The sequence below is a fragment of the Lissotriton helveticus genome, chromosome 7 (assembly GCF_964261635.1).
Source record: "Lissotriton helveticus chromosome 7, aLisHel1.1, whole genome shotgun sequence".
Taxonomy (NCBI): domain Eukaryota; kingdom Metazoa; phylum Chordata; class Amphibia; order Caudata; family Salamandridae; genus Lissotriton; species Lissotriton helveticus.
Genome location: NC_136068.1, coordinates 5,375,377 through 5,396,187, shown reverse-complemented (window position 1 = coordinate 5,396,187; position 20,811 = coordinate 5,375,377).

Genomic DNA, 20,811 nt, shown 5'->3' with positions numbered 1-20,811 from the left:
GGGGGGGGGGGGGCAAGTCCTGCTGAAAGGCGACTGTCCACGTCAATCTGCCAGGGTCCCTCAGCATGTGTGGGCATCTGTGGCAGGGCCTCTCAGTGGTCCCCTTCCCATCCCTGGATCTGTACCAGGGCCTCTCAGTGACCCCTCCCAGCCTCGGATCTGTACCAGGGCCTCTCAGTGACCCCTCCCATCCGTAGATCTGTGGCAGGGCCTCTCGGTGGCCAACCTCCCATCCCTGGATCAATTCAAGGGCCTCTCAGTGACCACCCTCCCATCCCTGGATCAATTCAAGGGCCTCTCAGTGACCACCCTCCCATCCCTGGATCAATGCCAGGGCCTCTCAGTAGCCAACCTCCCATCTCTGGAACTGTGCCAGGGCCTCTCAGTGGCCCCCTTCCCAACCCCGGGATCAATGCCAGGGCCTCTTATTGGGCACCCTCCCATCTCTGGATTTGTGCCAGGGCCTCTCGTTGACCACCTTCCTATCCCCGGTTCTGTGCCAGGGCCTCTCAGTGGGCGCCCTGTCATCCTTGGATCTTTGCCAGGGCCTCTCAGTGGGCGCCCTGTCATCCTTGGATCTTTGCCAGGGCCTCTCAGTGGGCACCCTATCATCCCCGGATCTTTGCCAGGGCCTCTCAGTGGGCGCCCTGTCATCCTTGGATCTTTGCCAGGGCCTCTCAGTGGGCGCCCTGTCATCCTTGGATCTTTGCCAGGGCCTCTCAGTGGGCACCCTATCATCCCCGGATCTATGCCAGGGCCTCTTAGTTGCCACCCTTCCATCCTCGCAGACATGACCACAGTCCACCAAAAAACAACAGCCATCGGAGGGTCATCGCTGTGAATTCAGACTTCGAACAGGCGTCCAGGGCATCCTGCCTGAAATACGAATCTAAAACAAACCTCGTGGCGCTGAGAGGTCCTGTGGGAAAAACTAAAACCGACGTTATTTGTCAATTTGTCTATGATTAAGAAAAAACATAAAGAATGACGTCACTAAATCGGTGACGCTGAAGGAAACTCCAAAAAAGTTAGGCGTGTAACTGAGAAAATCACAGATGATGCGAACTGGAAAGAGGCCTTTTGGAGAAGTGCTCGTGTGAGGAGAGGCAAAGCGCCTCGCGTCACTCAACGGCCCGTAGCGCCTCATGTCACTCGACGGCCCAAAGCGCCTCGCGTCACTCGACGGCCCGTGGCGCCTCGCGTCACTCGACGGCCTAAAACACCTCGCGTCACTCGACAGCTCGAAGCGCCTCGCGTCACTCGACGGCCCGAAGCGCCTCGCGTCACTCGACGGCCCGAAGCGCCTCGCGTCACTCGACGGCCCGAAGCGCCTCGCGTCACTCGCCAGCTCGAAGCGCCTCGCGTCACTCGACGGCCCGAAGCGCCTCGCGTCACTCGACGGCCCGAAGCGCCTCGCGTCACTCGACGGCCCGAAGCGCCTCGCGTCACTCGACAGCTCGAAGCGCCTCGCGTCACTCGACGGCCCGAAGCGCTCGCGTCACTCGACGGCCCGAAGCGCCTCGCGTCACTCGACGGCCCGAAGCGCCTCGCGTCACTCGACGGCCCGAAGCGCCTCGCGTCACTTGACGGCCCGTGGCGCCTCGCGTCACTTGACGGCCAGAAGCGCCTCGCGTCACTTGACAGCTCGAAGCACCTCGCGTCACTCGACGGCCCGAAGCGCCTCGCGTCACTCGACGGCCCGAAGCGCCTCGCGTCACTCGACGGCCCGAAGCGCCTCGCGTCACTCGACGGCCCGAAGCGCCTCGCGTCACTCGACGGCCCGTGGCGCCTCGCGTCACTTGACGGCCCGAAGCGCCTCGCGTCACTTGACGGCCAGAAGCGCCATATGTTCCCACCATCACGCAGTGTATTAAAAACAAATATATATAATGGTTCTTGAATTGAAAAAGTCTCTTGCAAACGCCTCTGCTCTGACTGGCGAGGACGGTGAGCCTCATTTACAATATTTTGGCATAGGGCAGTGCCGCAAGCCTTCCTGCAGCTCTGCCCCACGGCAAAGAAAGCGCCGTATCTATCAGAAACAGCCCATTCCCGTCCTTTCCCCTGCGCCGGCGCACAATGGGCTGCCGTGCGTCAACGCAGGCCCCGCTGCACCACGGTGTCCCATAGTCCAGGCGTGGCAGAATGAGCGGCTGGACCACAAGCCTTCCTGCCCGGACGGGAAGAAGGGGAGGACTTTGCGAAGCATCTTTAGGATGCCGTAACAGGAGGCCGCAACATCACGCGCCCGAACCTTCAAGCTCAGGTCTTGATCGAGCCAAATGCCCTGGCTTTTCATCTGGGTCTCAGGGCCCGAGCAGGCCGGCCATATTACTTCAGGTTCCAAAAGGGTCGGGGTTCCTAAAATCAAGATCTCTGTCTTTTCTCCGTTCATTTTCAAGTAGGAATTATTCATCCATTCGGCTGCCTCTTCCAAACAAGGACAGGGGGGAATTGTCAGAGCGGTTAAGTGCCACTGTAGGTTGCGTGTCATCAGCATAAGTCACTATATGTACCCCAAAAGGCAGCACAATCTCCGCGAGCGGGCTCATATAAATATTGAATAAGGTGGGACTCAGGGTCGATCCCTGAGGAGCGCCGCCGCGGAGGGGCTCTTGTTTTGAGGCAGCATCAGCTTCAAAGACCTGGAGGGATCTGTCATCCAAAAAGGATCGCAGCCAAGCTAAAGCAGCCCCGGTCACCCCCAAATGTACGAGTCTATGGACCAAAACGTGGTGGTTGACCGGGTCAAAGGCTGCACTGAGGTTCAGGAGGATGACCACAGAGGTACCTCCGGCGTCCAGTATCCTCATAGACTCGTCAACCACGGCTAACAGAGCAGCTTCTGCCCCTTGGGGTCGCCGAAAGCCAGTCTGTGCCAGATCGAGAGGGTTATGAGTCTCCAGGAATGCCGGCAGCTCTGAGTTGACCGTCTAATCTTTGGAAGAGACGATGATGAACACACCACGCCTGAGAGAGGCGTTCATGCCGTTATGTGACAGTAACCTCACTATCAAAGTGGAAAAGTGTAACTTTCGCACCGATACCGTTAATTATCTGGGTCATAATATCACTGGAGAAGGTATAAAACCTAAGGTTCAGATCGTTTCCACCATTCAGAGCATGACTTCTCTGTCATCTGAAGAAGAATTGATGGGATTTTTAGGGATATTATTGCAAGTTTGTGAGGAATATTGCAGAGCTTAGCATAAACATGAGAAGGCTTTTGAGGAAGGGTGTGGAGTTCGTATGGGATTGTAGTTGTAAGACCGAGGGGTATATTATCAAGCCTGTGAGATAAAATTATCGCCGCTTTATCGGCCGAAAACGGCCGATAAAGCGGCGATAATGGGCTTGATAATATGCTCTAAGGAATTCCAATCGAAGCCCATGTTAGATGTGAAAACATCTAACATGGGCTTCGATTGGAATTCCATAGAGCATATTATCAAGCCCATTACCGCCGCTTTATCGGCCGTTTTCGGCCGATAAAGCGGCGATAATTTTATCGCACAGGCTTGATAATATGCCCCCGAGTTTCTGCCGACGAAGGAAAGACTTTCTCCTACACCCAATTTTAGTGATGTAGGGCCCGATTCACAGAACTAACTTAAGACTTACAGCCAGATTCATCATTAAATATTGCGCTCGCAAAGGGCCAGATTCTAAGAATCTGGCCCTTTGCGAGCGCAATTTTTGCATTTGGGATTCATCATCCCAAATGGAAAAATCGCTAATAGCAAAATCGCAAAATTGCGAGGAATAGCATTTAAGGAATCTCTATTTGAGATTCCTTAACTGCAATTCATTAACCATTTTTAATTTGCGAATTCGCAATTTTTGGCCGCTATTTACCGCGAAGTCTGACTTCGTGGTAAATAGCGAAAACTTAGCAAAATGCACTTTAGTGCATTTTTCTAAGTTGTATGTTACACACACACATGTCCTTTGGACATGTGTGTGCGCAACATCAGTCTACATTACCATTTATGGGGTACTACAAGGTGTCCTTTGGACACCCCTGGCACCCTTGAAATCACATCCTTATTTGCGATTAGCAAATTGCTAATCGCAAATAAGGAATAACTCCCCATTCATTCCTATGGGCCTTTAGGCCCATAGCAATGAATGGGGAGTTATTCCTTATTTGCGATTAGCAATTTGCTAATCGCAAATAAGGAAGCTGTAGGAATCGCTATTATTTTTGCGATTTCTACATAAATCCCGTTTTGCAAGTCCTTAATAGCGATTCCTTAATAATCGCTATTAAGGACTCGCAAAACGGGACAATGATGAATCTGGGGGAAAATCCTAAACTTACTACCATTTTGGTATTCACAGAAGGCACTCACTCATTTTGGTATTCACAGAAGGCACTCACTCATTTTGGTATTTACAGAAGGTACTCACTCATTTCGGTATTCACCGAAGGCACTCACTCATTTCGATATTCACAGAAGTTAGGAGTCCTAACTTTAGGACTCCTAAATGCCTTCTGTGAATACCAAAAGTCTTAAAGTTAGGATTTTTCTCAGTTTAGGAGTAGTACAGTTAGGACTTTGCCTTAAGTTAGTTCTGTGAATCGGTCCCAGTGATCCCAACAACAGATCAATCATAACCACTGATGCAAGTGAAAGAGGACTGGGTGCCGTTTGACATCATCATGGTTCTAATGGCAGGATCCCTTCACTTCCACACTGACCCTCGCTGACCTCGCACATTGCCTGGAAAAAGCTCAAACTGGAGGACTTCCATCGTCTATTGGCCATTTCACCTCTGGTTCTTACGGATGACGTCGCAACGGGGTATAACGCCCTGTGCGATTGGATCGTTCAAGCGCTTGATGCACTAATCCCGGCCAGCTGGAGTAGAAACCGTTTTTCTCAGCCTACTCCCTGGTATTCGGAGACGCTTAGGAGGGCCAAAGCCATCTGCCGTCGAGCCGAAAGAGCATGGAGGAAGAACTACGACGGTGATCTGAAGGTGCGTTATCTTGCTGAGGTAAAGGTGTATCACAGAGCTGTCTGCCGGGCTCGAGCTGACTATTATGCTTTGGAGTTCCAGGCGAGTTCCAATCCATCCAAACTGGTTTTTAAAGTCTTGAAGGAGCTCACATTGAACAGACTTCCTAGCACGGAGATTTGCTCCCTTGCTCACTGTGAGTCGGTAGGCAGCTTCTTTGTGGAGAAAGTAAATGCTATCTACCGTTCTTTTCCCAAAGTCGATCCTGACAGTACGTCTTTTACACTGCGTACCTCACAGTGCTTGGCCTTGTTCCTTTTACCTTCAGAACAGGAGTTCAGTCTCCTTGCGGCCAAGGTTAAGTCTGGTTCACCAGATGACCCTCTGAGACCAGTCCAGTTTTTGGACTCTGCGTCTGTTATCCTTCCTCCTATTCGACATCTTGTGGATCAATCCCTTACCACCGGGTTGGTCCCACCTAGCTGGAAGGCCGCCTGTGTCATGCCCATCATAAAAAAGCCTGGTCTGGATCCGCTTAAACCGGAGAGTTATAGACCTATCTCCCTCCTTCCATGGGTGACAAAGATCACAGAGGCTCACGTAAACAACATCCTAACAAAACATCTGACCTCTGCACACCTACTGGATCCTACACAGAATGGTTTTAGATCTGGGCATAGTACAGAGACGGCACTCCTTTACATGGTTGAACATCTCCGCTCTGTACTAGATGCAGGTCAAACGGCGGCACTGGTCTTGTTAGACCTTAGTGCCGCCTTCGACACTGTATCCCATGCCATTCTTATTCAAAGGCTTGGTGAGGCGGGCATATCTGGCAAGGCGCTGGATTGGTTCCAATCGTTCCTCGCGGATAGATCCTTTCAGGTAGTGGTTCCACCTTTCAGATCTAAGTCTCATGCCATCACCCAAGGAGTTCCGCAGGGATCGGCGTTGAGCCCCATTCTCTTCAACTTATATGTACAACCTTTGGCGGTGGTTGCGAAGAGTTGGGGTCTCACAATGGTATCATACGCCGATGATACCCAGTTGGCGGTGGTCCTCAATGGGGACCCTGATCCATTGGCATCTAACTTCGCGGATGGTTTGAGGGCTGTTGCCAGTTGGCTTACAGCCAATTGTTTACAGCTTAACGCCCTCAAAACCGAAGTGATGGTAATAGGGAACCGCCCTGATCTGTGGGGTGCGAGTTGGTGGCCTAATGAACTGGGTCCCCCCCCAAAACCCGTTACCGAGCTAAAAAATCTCGGTGTGTGGCTAGACTCTAAACTAACCTTCGCATGTCATACTAAGAAGGTAGCATCCATGTGCTTCGGCATCCTGCGGGGTTTGAGGCCTACAGCATGAGGCCTATCCTCAAATTTTTCGATGCCCCCACACGCCAGATGGTGATCCAAGCTAGTGTTTTATCGAGGCTGGATTATGCTAGCTCGCTGTTTTTAGGCGCCAACCAGGCGGAGATTATGTGACTCCAACGGGTACAGAATGCGGCCGCCAGGGTTCTGGTGGGCCTACCTCGCTTCTGTTCAGCCCGCAGTACAATCTCTAAACTGCACTGGCTACCAGTAATTAGACGCATAGAGTTTAAGACCCTTTGTTTTGCGTTCAAAATTCTTATTACTGAGACCCCTACCATCCTTCAGCATCTTTTGACTTTGTACATCCCTTCACGCAGTCTGCGCTCTGCAGGTCAGAAACTAGCTCTTGTCCCACGTTTCCAAAAATGTAGATTGGGTGGTCGATCGTTTACAGTGCTGGCTTCCAAGCTCTGGAACGCGCTTCCTGTCCATATTCGATCTCTAGAAGATCTTTTTTCATTCAGGAAAGCAGTTAAAACCTATCTTTTCCCATTGCCCTATTAAAAGCCAGCTTATTTCCTAGTTGCTGTCTGTTGTGTTACCTTGTTTGATATAGCGCCGGGACGCCCCTTTGCTGGGGCAGCTGCGCGCTCAAAAAATTTGATTAACATAACATAACATAACATAACATTGCAGGAAGTCGCCCATACGGACGCACATACTTCCCAGCGGCGGCCTCTTATTTCCATACCTCGTGGTCATTGTCGAGAGACCCATCGACTGAGCAAGAAGTGATACATGGATTGTATTGAGACAAAGCATTAAGATTTTTTGACAAACTCTCAGAGAACCGAATGTTGAGTCGGAAACTCACTTAATTCTTCATTTTTGGATTCTTTGTGAACACAGTCATTGATGGACAGGCTCTCGTCATCACATTGGAGAGGCGCAGCCCTTTCGAGCTCTACCAGTGTGAGTGGAAACATAAAAAACGATGCAGAGTGTCCTTTCCATCGTCAGGACTGGGAATATGAAATGTCACCAGACATTATTCAGTTCTGTTCATTCCGTGGCTTCCTGAAGAAGGCCACCAGCCGAAACACATGGAGGAAAAAAACCTTTATATTGGTTAGGCCATATATGTGCAGAGAACATCTTTGTATTAGAATAATTATTTCCTGTAGAGAACATGATTATAATTAATTTCACCTGTATTATTTTATATGAGAGAAGTGTATAGTGGATGAATGGGAGAGTATGAGGATGTTATATGAATGAATTGCATTTATCCTAATGGAGATTAAATATAATGACTGTATATCCTTGTTGAAAAGAAGATGTATATAAACAAAGTGATATTTCTATTTATAATAACAGTAAACAGTACCTTTCTATATTTGTACCAACACACGTGTCTCTCCGTCTGTCTTAGCATGTGCCCCTTACCTTGACTGTGTTTGGAAATAGTTGTCTGAGATTGTCTAGTAATTCATTGATACTTTCCCTGCCTCGGGCAAGTTATCTTGTAGCAGGGGACCCCTTCTTTGTCACATTAATGACAACTGTCAGGTTCATATCCCGGAGTTTAGAGGTCATTTACGAGCCGTATCTTGACGTCCGCTGTCGAGCCGGAATCTATGCACCCGGAACGTATTCTCTGCACCCGGGCCATGCTCTCCGGCTCGGGCCGTACTTTCCAGCTCGGGCCGGATGAAGTGTAATTAATGGGCCGGAATGCAATTTTTACAAAAGGAACATTAGGAACGTGTGATAAATGGTAGAAGAGGTCGTGAAAATCAATTAGGTAAGGTGAAAGGGTGTGGCCGGACACTAAATCATGTCCCAGAAAAGTTTGCTCCTTTGCATCATAGTAAATGCGGTTCACAATTCACGCTCCCCTCAGTTGAGACCGTAGTATAAACACTGCAGTCAACACTAAGGGGCTCCCCTGAGGGGAGCGCAAATTGTGGACTGCATGTACCATGATACAGAGGTGTAAACTTTTCTGGGATATGGTGTAGTGTCCGGCCACACCCTTTTCCCTGCCCAAAGTGATTTTCATGACCTTCTCTACTATTTATCACACATTCCTAATGTTCCTTATTGTAAAAATTTCATTCCGTCCCATTGATTACACTTCATCCAGCCCAAGCCAGAGAGAATGGCCCGAGCCGGAGAGTATGGCTTGACTGCGGACATAAAGATAGACTCTTAAATGACCTCTGTGAATACTAAAAGTCGTAGTTAGATTTTGTGTCAGATTGCCTTTGTGAATGGGGCCCAGTGTCTCTCAGGACCTGGTGTTTTTTGAGGCTCAAAACTATTACCTCGTAAAATCTCAGGAAAGAGCTAATTGACCCAGCCCGTGAGACTCATCCAGGCATCAGCAAGGCCAAAGAGAGGCCGGTAATGGGCAAACAGGTAGAGAGGTCCATTAGTGATTGTCTTCTTTGTGCCATGAGTGACAAATCTAAGACCCAAGAGTGCAGCCCATGGCTGTAAGAGAGCGGCCATCACAGCCTTGGCAAGATATTGCACTGTGCATCTTGGGACCCTGTAACATATTGAATAATCCAGGTTTCTTTTCAAGTAGAACTTTTATTCGCAGCACAGCAACATGACTGAACTGGTCATAGCGAAGGTCCAGTGCAACAGACTCTTCAGCTGACCAGCAACAGTGTTCCAATTGGAATTGGAATACAGAAAATAAAATGAATAGCAATAATAAAATGAGGTGGCAGCAGAATGAGATATATGTAAAGATGTAACAGACCCGTTCATGGTAATGGTCAGCTGGTGTATGTAATTGTCATAATAGACTTTTGCGCTGGCCATAGGTCTGCTTTATATCAGCTATTGATATCAAACATGTCATCACATTTCTGGATGAACTTATGTCTAGAGAGGGGGCTCCGGAAACAGTTCTTACTGAGAATGGGGTTCAGTTGGTGTCTAAGGAAATGGAGGAATTTTTAAGGAAAAGAGGTATGCAGCATAGGAAATGTGTGCTCTATCACCCGGAGACAAATGGAGTGGTAGAGAGGTTAAATAGGGTGCTCAAGGAAACGATAGCCATGGCAAAGCCCAACTCACTGAACTGGAAGAAAGAAGTGTTTAAAAAAATAGAGATGTACAGTGTTACCCCTCACAGTACCACTGGGAGCACTCCTTTTGAACTATTCTGAGGAAGGTTGCCCAGAACTTCTGTAGAACCACCATGGGTGTGTAAATATGAAGCATTAAGAGGGAAGACTTGTGGTGGGAATAAGGTACCACCTAGAGAGGAGCCAAGGGTGGAATACAGGAAGGAAAGTTTTGATGAGAGGAAAGCGGTGAAGACAACGGAGGTCATGGTGGAAGGCTTGATAATGATAAAGTATCCCGCAATGTGTGGGGTTGGTCCTAGTTTCTCTAAACCTATATGTGTCATTAAGATTTTTGACAATGCTATAAAAACTCAAGACATCCGCATATGGAATCTTAACAGGGTTGTTGTGTATAAGAAAAAGGCAGATGTACCGAAAGCCTTGGGTAAGAAAGTTGGGTATGGGGGTAAGGAGGAAGACGTTGAGACACGTAGGTCTGAGAGAGTTGTGAAAAAAACAAATCATCTAAAAGTCTATGTTTCGTTTTTGTTTTCTTTTCATGTAAATAGTTATCTGTGTTGATCTGAGGAAGGGAGGTGTGTGGTTTCTAGGCTTGGTAGTTCATAGCATCTCGTGAGTCATCAGGCTGATTGAAGTGGAACTCAGAGTATGTCACAAGAGATATGAGAAGGGAGTCCAACAAGGTATGGCTTACGTGGATCCCCAACATTTTTCTACCCAGAATACCCTGTAAACCACAAATTTAGCTGCAAAAATCACTTTTTTCTCAGATTTCTGAGTGGGAAAGTTCTGGAATCTACGTGCATCCACAAATGTCCTCCCACCCAGCGTTCCCCAGGTCTCCCGATAAAAACAGTACCTCACTTGCGTGGGTGGGTCAAGTACCCGCGACAGGCAAGGGTCGAAAACGTATTGAGGAGACATCAAAATTAACTATCACAAAATAACCTGGTTTTGCAAGGGGGGTCACCTGGATTTTTGGCCCCGGGCTCGGTGGACATCTTGGGAAACTACCAAACCCACACATTTCTGGGAACTAGATGGAGATGAGTTGGCCTAACGGCTAGGGCGCTCGACCTCGGACCTGGGGATCTGGGTTCGAGTCCCGGTAACTACGCCAAAACCTCCTGTGATTCTGGGCAAATCACTTAATCTCCCCGTGCCTAAAATGAAAGTGTGTCCTTGTGTAACGTAACTGGAAAATATGTAAAAGCGCTCTGATACCTGATTCGGTTCGGGTCTAGTTCGCGCTATATAAAACTCTGCAAAAAAAAAAACGAGATACCCGGGGGAGTCCAGCTAGGTATGGATTGCGTGGATCCCCCACCGTTTTTCTTCCCAGAAAGACTGTACCTTTGCGGCAGGGGTGTGGGCATTTGCATGCCCATATTGGGCAGCCCACACCCCTAATTATAATTTTTTTTTTAATCCCTGGTATCTAGTGGGCTTTCTGCCCCTCCCCCCCCCGGGGGGCAAAAAGACTGTACCCTTGTGGTGGGGGGCATCCCCCACCCCTAATTATAATGTATATAAAAATCCCTAGTGTCTAGTGGGCTTTCTGCCCCTCGGGGAGGCTGATTGAGGGCTACTGCCCCATCTGCCCCTCAGGGGAGGCAGAAAGACTAAATATGCCCAAATTATTTTGGGGGGAGTAAAGGCTCTTGTCCAAGGGGCCGCTCCCCCCTCCCTGGTGCCTAGTGGGTGGATCCCTGCTTGGGGATCGCCCTCCTGGAGTGATCCACAAGCAGGGATCCACTCACTGGTGAGGCGTACCATTGGAAAGGTGAGAATATCCCCCTTTCCAATGATACCTCTCCCCTATGTCTACGTGCTCTACGGCTGAGATAGCCCCCTGAGCATGTAGAGGGGAAACTCTTGGCACATTTCAGTTTCGGTTTCTGTGCAATGAAGACAGCGCGACATGCGCGCTGATCGTCATTTCAGAGAAACCTGGGGAGAGGGGGGCTCTGGATCTGGGGAAGGTCTTCCCCAGCTCCTGAGGTTCTTGGGGGGTTAAAGGGAACCCCTCTTGTGCCCGCACCAGAGGGATTCCCTGGGTCATGGCGTCGGACGTGTGTGAGCCGTCCGAGTATTTTCAATTCTATTAAGGACACGGTATCTCACCCTGTTGCACTCTATGGCTCATATACATACGGTATAAGTGCATTTCTAATGTTGCTTTTGTATTTGTATGTTGGATTCCCGCCCTGTATGGGCTACCTCTTTGCATACATTAGTTTTAGGTACAGATTGTATGGCTTCTTTTTTCTGATCTCACAAGACAATCAGAAATACATGTGACATGGACTGATCTTCCATCAGGATTGTCATGAAACCCACCTGAACCCTATCCTGCATGTCGCATTCTTCAGAGTAGGGAAAAACGCAGTCGGAACTCAGAATACTACGGGCCGACTTAAGACAGATTTAAGACAAACTTAAGACAAAATCCTAACTTGAGTCGGTCTTAAGTCTGTCTTAAGCCTTACTTAAGTTTGTCTTAAATCTGTCTTAAGTCTGTCTTAAGTTCGTCTTAAGTTCGTCTTAAGACAAACTAAAGACGAAATCCTAACTTCTGTGAATACCAAAAGTAGTAAGTTTAGGATTTTGTCTAAAGTTAGTTCTGTGAATTGGGCCCCCAGATTCCCATGACTACTTGCGGCAGCCCGTCAACAGGAGAGCGGAAACCAGATAAAGACTCTTCCGCTCCCTGTGGCATTGCCGAGTATTCTTAGTCATGGGCTGGAGTCCTGAAGACGTGTTACAGAGTTGTGCAAGGGTCTGGTATGGGTGCGGTTGCACCTTTAGGGGCTTATTTATGAGCCCTTGCGTCTTTTTTGAGCCTCTGGTGCGTCACTTTTTGTGGCGCACAAGCGGAGTAAAAGTTGTGTAATGTTGCGTCACATTTACAAAGTGACGCATCTAGGTAGATGCGTCACTTTGTAAACCCCTGCACTACATTATACCTGCGCCAGGTATAATGCATGCAGGGGGGGGGGGTGTTCCGGCGCAAGAAGGGGTGGTAGAAGTGACGCATTGAAATCTATCAGATTTCACTGTGTCACTTCTAGGACACAAATGCATCAACATCTTACGCCTGCCTCACAGTAGGCGTAAGACTGACGCAAGCACATTTCACATGGGACTTGCCCCATTTGAAAGGACGCATTGCTAGAGTTGCGTCACTTTTGTGACACACTCCGGCAATGCGTCATTTTTGCGCCTACAGATACGTCAGAAATACAGACGTATCTGTAACTCCTTGCGGCATGATGCGTCATACTGTAAATATGACGCATCATTGGTGTCGCAAGCAGGGCGCAATGAAGAGTGACGCATCGCTGTTTTCACTTTTCATAAATGAGGACTTTAGTTTTTACGGGACAAATTATCTTGCTCTTGACTTATGTTTTGGCTGTTATTGGTGACAAATTCACTATGGAGTGGGAAATAATTGGGATTCCTGTTGGTTAAGAAATACCGTATATTCTGGGCCGCATTACTACATTACTACTCATAGCCCCAGTGTTTCGACCCGTTGGCGAGACACACTTTTGTTGTCTCTTGCGGGCTGCAGGAATACCTGCACTTTTTCTGGACATATTGGGGCATATTACCAACGTTAAGCGATATTTATCGCCAACGATGCTTAGCAACGAATTTTTTAACGCTAAGCATCGTCAGAAATTATCGCAGATAAACCTTGCTATTATCAAGGTTTATCGCAAATGCGATAAAAAACAGCCGCAATGCATGAATATCGCTGAAAAGTCAGCGATATTCATGCATTACCGAGCTAATGCTCTTAGCCATGTTATCCACCTCCCATTGGATAACATGGCTAAGAACTGCTCAGGGCAGGTGTTAGTTTTTGGAGATATTCGCGCTTAGCGCGAATATCTCAAAAAGTTGGTAATAGGAGATAGCGATGTTAGCGTCTGTTTCCAGTCTCTAACATCTTGGCACGCCCACTTTGCATGTCATTAGTGATAAATATCTCTGACATGCAAAGTGGGGCCCAAGATGGTCGCTATCTCCTATTAGCTGTCGCTAACTGGTGTTAGCGACAGCTTGGTAATAGGGAGATCATTTTATCTCCGCTTTCTTGGCTTTTAAAGCCAAAAAAGCGGAGATAAACCCCCTTGATAATATGCCCCATTATTCTTGGGCAACACTTGTTCCGTTGGTGAGGTACATGTCGGGCGGGCTCTTTTCTATTCACGTTCGAAGAACTCCCTTCATGATGGCGTGTTTGCATTTTCCGTAAACTCATGCGGAGGGGAACCAGAAGCAATACAGATGTATATGTATTTAGATGAATAAGCGACGTGTGAAAAGAGGCATTATCATGGTTTACAGGGATGCAGTTAATGTTTGTGTGTCACATTGATGTCAAAGTATTTTCTGTGTTTTTTTGCCTTATTGGCATTGTCTCGGTTTGACATGTATGTGTTCGGGAGAACAAACATGTCTGACTCTCAATAACAAGATCTTCATTGAAAAAGAAATAAGAAAGGAATTATCTAGCTACCACTCTTGGGGCCTAATTCATGAGGCCTTGCGTCAGTTTTACGCTTCCGATGCGTCACTTTTTGTGACGCATTGGCGGCGTAAAACATGCCTCCTGATGCGCACTATTTACAAAGTGACGCATCTAAGCAGATGCGTCACTTTGTAACCCCCTGTGCTACATTATACCTGCGTCAGATATAATGTATGCAGGGGGCGTTCCCCCGCAAAAAGCTTCGTAGAAGTGACGCAACGAAATCTATGAGATTTCACTGCATCACTTCTAGGACGCCGTTGCGTCAAAATCTTGCGCCTGCCTCACAGCAGGCGTAAGACTGATGCAGGCCCTTTCCTATGGGGCTTGCCCCATGTGAAAGGACGCATTGCTGGAGTTGCGTCACTTTTGTGACACACTCCAGCAATGCGTCACTTTTGCGCCTACAGATACGTCAGAAATACTGACATATCTGTAACTCCTTGCGCCATGATGCGTCATACTGTAAATATGACGCACCATTGGTGTCGCAAGGAGGGCGCAATGAAAAGTGACGCATCGCTGTTTTCACGCAGCGATGCGTCACTTTTCATAAATGAGGCCCCTAGAACCAAAGGCTTTGATTAGAATTAACATGTATGTTCTCTTGCCCCACTCGAACAGGGAATTGTTGTAGAGTCATTATCCTGTCAGTCTCTTCCATCCTCTGTGAAGCGAGATTCAATATTACAAGGGTAGGTTATGTCAAATAGTATATCAGCCTATAACCAAATGTTCATGTACCTTACTAATAAAGTCTTACACATGCCCTGTCTTTGGGTTTTGTCTTTTGTTCTTTTTAATAGTACATCTTGGTTTGGCTACCAGGAGGGGGTCAAAGGATTCTTAGCGACCTTGCTCTGAAAACTATTTGACACTCCAGGTGTATGCAAAGGAACAGTGGGGCATATTATCAAGGGATTTATCTCCGCTTTTTTGGCTTTAAAAGCCAAGAAAGCAGAGATAAAATGATCTCCCTATCAGCAACAGGGTGCTAACACGCAAATTTGCATGTTAGCACCCTTTTTCTCTACGCTTCCCCTTGCATCTCTAATGAGATGCAAAGGGGGCGTTCCAGAGATAAAGAATAGGAGAAATGTTGTTAAGCGACATTTCTCCTATTATCAAGGATTTCGCTAACCCTGTTAGTGATAAAAAAAAAGCAGCGCTAACGGCGGTTAGCTTCTGGTATTTTCCTGACTTAGCCATGATATCCTATGGAAGGTGGATATCATGGCTAAGTTTGTGAGCCCCTATCATCAAGCTAACGCAAAAACTTTGAGAGATTATCGTTGGTTTTCCAGCGATAATCTCTCATTTGGCAGTTAGCGCGAGGATTTTTATCACTTCTGAGATAAACCTTGCTAATAGCAAGTTATCTCTGTGATAATTTCCAGCGATGCTTAGCTTTAAAAAATTCGTTGCTAAGCCTCGTTAGCGATAAATATCGCTAATCATTGGTAATATGCCCCAGTATCTTTTTCTTTACAGGTAGTTTATCCTTGAAATTAGCGATTATTTAAAAAAAAGGTCTAGAAAGATTATCATTTGGTTGCTTATTGTCTCTTGTTTGTTCTTTGTCGTTGTAGGTCTCCTTCTCTGCTGTCCCCACAATTTGCTTCCCTTGCTTGATCGCTTCGATGCTCTGTGCTGTAATAGCAATCAGACTTGGAGCTATCGAGAGGTGGACCATATTAGAGCATAGTTCCGATCCCGAGGAGTTGGTGTACCTGACAAGGATGCTCGAGCAGGTGTTCCTGTCCTGTGTGAAGAATGATTTGTTCTTTGTTGACAGTTCACCAGGCTTCCCTGGAATTTTTTAGATACAACTAGGGGGGTATGCCCAAATGACCCTCCTATACCTGGGCAAAAAACATCAAAAATGTGCAAAAAGGAAAAAAGTATGGAGGGATCAATCACTCTTTTATTTATGTACAAGGCACCATCAATTACCCTGATGTTTTCATTATTTTATAATTATAAATATTAATGATTCTGTTAGATACACATATCATTCGGCGGGACTCTGGTACACAAATCAATTACTTATGGCAAGGACATCAAACATAATATCTATATAACATAATCAAATACATAAGTAATCAAACACAAATCATTATCACAATACCAATACAATACGTATACACAATATATCCAACATATACAAAACCGTATTTTACATATACTAATGTACACTCCTCACTCCGAGTGATACATTCCGAGGTAGTCCTCTTAGCTCCAGAGGTATCACACCGCTCTCATATTTACTTGTGTGCGCCTATAATCTAAAGCCAAATTCATAATTCATTGGACTCCTCATATATCTGTCAACGCAGTTGAGGTTGCATTTCAGCCCACAATTTCTTTTAGCTTCTTCAGGACAAGGGTACAAAATATCTGTAGTTTTAACTGCACTCTCAGCAACAAGGAGAGTCCTATTCAACGGGGGGTGCGCTCCCCATATTGCACAAAACCGTATTTCAAATCATCACCTTAAATGATCATGTCTGCCGCATAAGTGGACGGTAGAAGACCTCCAGTCACCAGCCGTTCCTTCACTTTTCTACCTGCCGTAGGGGTCCGCTCAAAAAGGAAACAATCCTCACTTCTTCCGCCAAACTGTGCGTTCCAAGCGCTCTCCGGCTGACCCTGGAATTTGCAGTTGTTTTAATCTCTCCACTGAGAGGCTTGGAGGGAACTTCCTCATGGTTTGAACATTGTTGTACTCCAAAGTATTGGCCTTACCCTTACAATTCAGCTCAGTTTGCAAAGAAAGAGGGGTACAAAATGGAGATACTGGTTCTTAAAGGACTTTGTTGATGGTGGTTGGAGCATGTGATTATGGACTAGAGGTTCATGAGACCTAAAGTTTTTTGCTTTTATATGGTTGTGATTGGCTGCTGCCCTAAACAGTGTAATGAAATATGTAAGGGATTTGGAGTCAGGATGCAACTCTGTTTGATGGTATGTTGACAATAAATCAATGACACTAAAGACCTCAGCTTTACGAATTACGCTAATCATCTCATTTATGCAAGGGAGGGGAAAACTGTCCACCAAGATATTAGCATTCAACTCTGAGGTCAACACAGAGGCGCAGTCCACTTTCTCCCGATTTCTGGGTCACTACTATAGGGACAAACCACAGGTAACTTTCTATAAGTTCAACAAAGCCATGGGAGCTTCTTTCTATATAACCAGTGTTTACTTTGAACTGGTGGCTGCAGGTGGGGCACTCCGGCAATCATTTTTGGGCCCTGCACTTATTTTTCCTTATCAGACTTTTACCCAAAGTAAGGGAGAGAAAAACACAAAGAAGGAGAAAGAGAAAGATTGAAAACATTGATAAAGAAGGAAAGCAGATATTAATATCTTAAAAGGGCTGGGAGGTGGACTCAAGATCACACAGCCTTAGTATTCAGCACCACTGATATTTGATAGCGCTGGCTGTGGGTTTCTGATCACAAGTTTGGGCCCAGGCACGGAGGGGCATATTTAACAAACTTTCATCCAGTGCCAGTGCAGAGCAGCAGTCTTGCTGTGCTGCGTGAAAGGGCAGAAATGCATCATATTTAACATTATACGGTGCATTCCGGCTCTCTGCCTGCACTGGCGCACAATGTGCTGCTTAGAACCAAAGCAGCCACCCTTGCACCTTGGTGCAAGAGGGCCTCTGTTGCATGCAGGATTGTTTTTGTGCAGGAAAGGGCCCCTTCCTGCGCAAAAACAACCTACAGAGGTGTTTTCCTCTATCTAAGTGTCCTGCAGAATGCTACACACTTCGAAAGAGGAAATAACGAGGAGAAATACAGATTTTTCTCTGCGCTGCGCCTCTGGTGGGGAGGTGTGCAGTTTTGATGCATTTCCTGGTCTGCTACTCTTGGTAAATCTGGGAATTCGACAGAATGCATGGGTGGATGTGTGGGAACACGCACTCCATCCATGTAATGCCCCCACCATGCATTGTACCTAATTTGTTGCCTTTCATTACACTAGACATACCGAGCCACGTAGGGGGCCTTTTGTGGCTTGATAAACCTCATTGTAGGTTTTGCGCTGCCTTATATCAGCCTGCGTGGCGCAGGGTGACACAGAAATATGCCCCTTATTGTTTTACAAATTAAGCAGTGTGCGTAACACCCTCCATTGCTGTCTGCACTGCGTGGAACAGAGGGATCGACCCTTGGGTAGATGAACCCAGTGTAAAGTCTGTAACACACCGACACAGGCCAGTGTCACACTGTGTACAGCCCCCCTTCCCAGGCTCATACCACACAGGATCATACCATCACTCACCTACTCGCAGGGAGATCAACCCCCCTCCAACAGAGTACGACCCTGCTGTACCAGGCCAAGCATTGCATGTATGATGACCGAGGCCACCAAGGACAGGGCAAGCATTGCATGTATGATGACTAAGGCAACCAAGGGCAGGGCAAGCATTGCATGTATGATCACCGAGGCCACCAAGGACAGGCCAAGCATTGCATGTATGATCACCGAGGCCACCAAGGACAGGGCAAACATTGCATGTATGATCACCGAGGACAGGCCATGCATTGCATGTATGATCACCGAGGACAGGGCAAGCATTGCATGTATGATCATCGAGGCCACCAAGGACAGGCCAAGCATTGCATGTATGATGACCAAGGCAACCAAGGACAAGGCAAGCATTGCATGTATGATCACCGAGGCCACCAAGGACAGGCCAAGCATTGCATGTATGATCACCGAGGCAACCAAGGACAGGGCAAGCATTGCATGTATGATCACCGAGGCCACCAAGGACAGGGCAAGCATTGCATGTATGATCACCGAGGCCATCAAGGACAGGCCAAGCATTGCATGTATGATCACCGAGGCCACCAAGGACAGGCCAAGCATTACATGTATGATCACCGAGGCCATCAAGGACAGGCCAAGCATTGCATGTATGATCACCAAAGCAACCAAGGTCAGGGCAAGCATTGCATGTATGATGACCGAGGCCACCAAGGGCAGAGCAAACATTGCATGTATGATCACCAAGGACAGGGCAAGCATTGCATGTATGATCACCAAGGACAGGGCAAGCATTGCATGTATGATGACCGAGGCCACCAAGGACAGGCCAAGCATTGCATGTATGATCACCGAGGCCACCAAGGACAGGGCATGCATTGCATGTACGATCACCAAGGACAGGGCATGCATTGCATGTATGATCACCGAGGACAGGGCAAGCATTCCATGTATGATCACCGAGGCCACCAAGGACAGGCCAAGCATTACATGTATGATCACCGAGGCCATCAAGGACAGGCCAAGCATTGCATGTATGATCACCAAAGCAACCAAGGTCAGGGCAAGCATTGCATGTATGATGACCGAGGCCACCAAGGGCAGAGCAAACATTGCATGTATGATCACCAAGGACAGGGCAAGCATTCCATGTATGATCACCAAGGACAGGCCAAACATTGCATCTATGATCACGAGGCCACCAAGGACAGGGCAAGCATTGCATGTATGATCACGAGGCCACCAAGGACAGGGCACGCATGGCTGCAGATCGGCTTTCGATTATTAGGTCTTAGTTCTTCAAGTTATGATTTTACTGAAAGTCACCCTGGCGCTCACCTTAATGTTGTTTCACCTGTAAGCGCAATGTGAACTGGTGGCAGTAGGTGGCGTTACAGCATTACAATCGGAAGAGTTTCCTGACAGTTTTGGTGCATGTTTTTTTTCGTATTTCCATGATGGGAGCGCCATCGTGCGGGAAGCGCCGGTACTTCATGCTGCCAGGCTCGCTTTGGGGCACTGCTGCAGGCAGTCTCTTCTGCTGCCACCTGGGGGCGCCAGAGCTGAGGGCAGCAGCTGCCACAGCAGGGTCCAGCTCATGAGGCCTGGGGTGAGCATTCAGGACTCTCATGCTTCCGAGGAAGGACAGCCTAAGGGCTAAGGGGCCCCAAACGTGTATTGGGGGCCCCTGCTCGGCACAGCTTTGCATTTATGATCCAGTTTCAGCTCTTTCGGGCCCTCTTTGGACGGGCACTGGCAGTGCACAGGTCCATACTCTAAATGTGTCCGGGCCAGTGACCGGTGTACAGTGTTGGAACATACCAGCAGTACGCTAACACCACTGCAAGCAATCTCTGTGCCCCGCCCACTTCTACTACATGAGGACTGTTTCCATCTGAAAGGAACTTTTTTTACGGATCTTGCTTGGGTTCGAAAAACAAACATTTCTCTGCAAAAGATTCCTAAACATCAGGGGCCTCATTTATGAGGCCGTGTGTCACTTTTACGCCGCCGGTGCGTCATTTTTTGTGATGCACCAGCAGCGTAAAAAATGTGCCTTGGCACCATATTTACAAAGTGACGCATCTAGGTAGATGCGTCACTTTGTAAACTCCTGCGCCACATTATACCTGCGCCAGGTATAATGTATGCAAGGGGGGCGTATTGACGCAAGGAAGGGTCATAGAAGTGACGCAGTAAAATCTATAAGATTTCACTGCGCCACTTCTAGGACGCAAATGCGGCAATTTCTTACGCCTGCCTCACAGCAGGCGTAAGACTGACACAGGTCCTTTCACATGGGGCTTGGTCCATGTGAAAGGACACATTGCTGGAGTTGCGTCACTTTTGTGACACACTCCAGCAATGCGTCACTTTTGCACCATACAGATACGTCAGAAATACTGACGTATCTGTAACTCCTTGCGCCATGATGCGTCATACTGTAAATATGACTCATCATTGGTGTCGCAAGGAGGGCGCAGTGAAAAGTGACGCATCGCTGTTTTCACGCAGCGATGCGTCACTTTTCATAAATGAGGCCCCACGTGTATTCAAAATAAATCAAAGGAAAATTATATTTAAAATATTCTGGGGCATA